The following is a 314-nucleotide window of genomic DNA, read 5'->3' as shown; positions in this document are numbered from 1 at the left end:
GACTCGCCGTCACCGCGCCCCTCCCTCTCTGTGGCTTATTGGGTGGAACGTGCAAACCCTTCCCTTCGGGGGTGACCCGACCTGTCCCAAAAGCCCGGGCACGGCCTCCTCCCGCCGAAGGTCCCACGGGTCTGCTGTTTGCAGCCGCATCGGATCGCTGGTCCCCCTTGACCGGGACGTCACGGGCGCAGCGTGGCCGTGCTGGGGGCGGGCTTTAGGAGACCGGAGACCGCACCCCAGGCCGGCCCCGAGGACCGGTTTCACCATGACACTGCGCCCCTCCTGCCCCAGGGCCTGCCGTCCTGCCGATCTGG

Source organism: Pteropus vampyrus, unplaced genomic scaffold, assembly GCF_000151845.1.
Source record: "Pteropus vampyrus isolate Shadow unplaced genomic scaffold, Pvam_2.0 Scaffold896, whole genome shotgun sequence".
NCBI classification, from domain to species: Eukaryota; Metazoa; Chordata; class Mammalia; order Chiroptera; family Pteropodidae; genus Pteropus; species Pteropus vampyrus.
Note: the sequence above shows the minus strand (reverse complement) of the source record.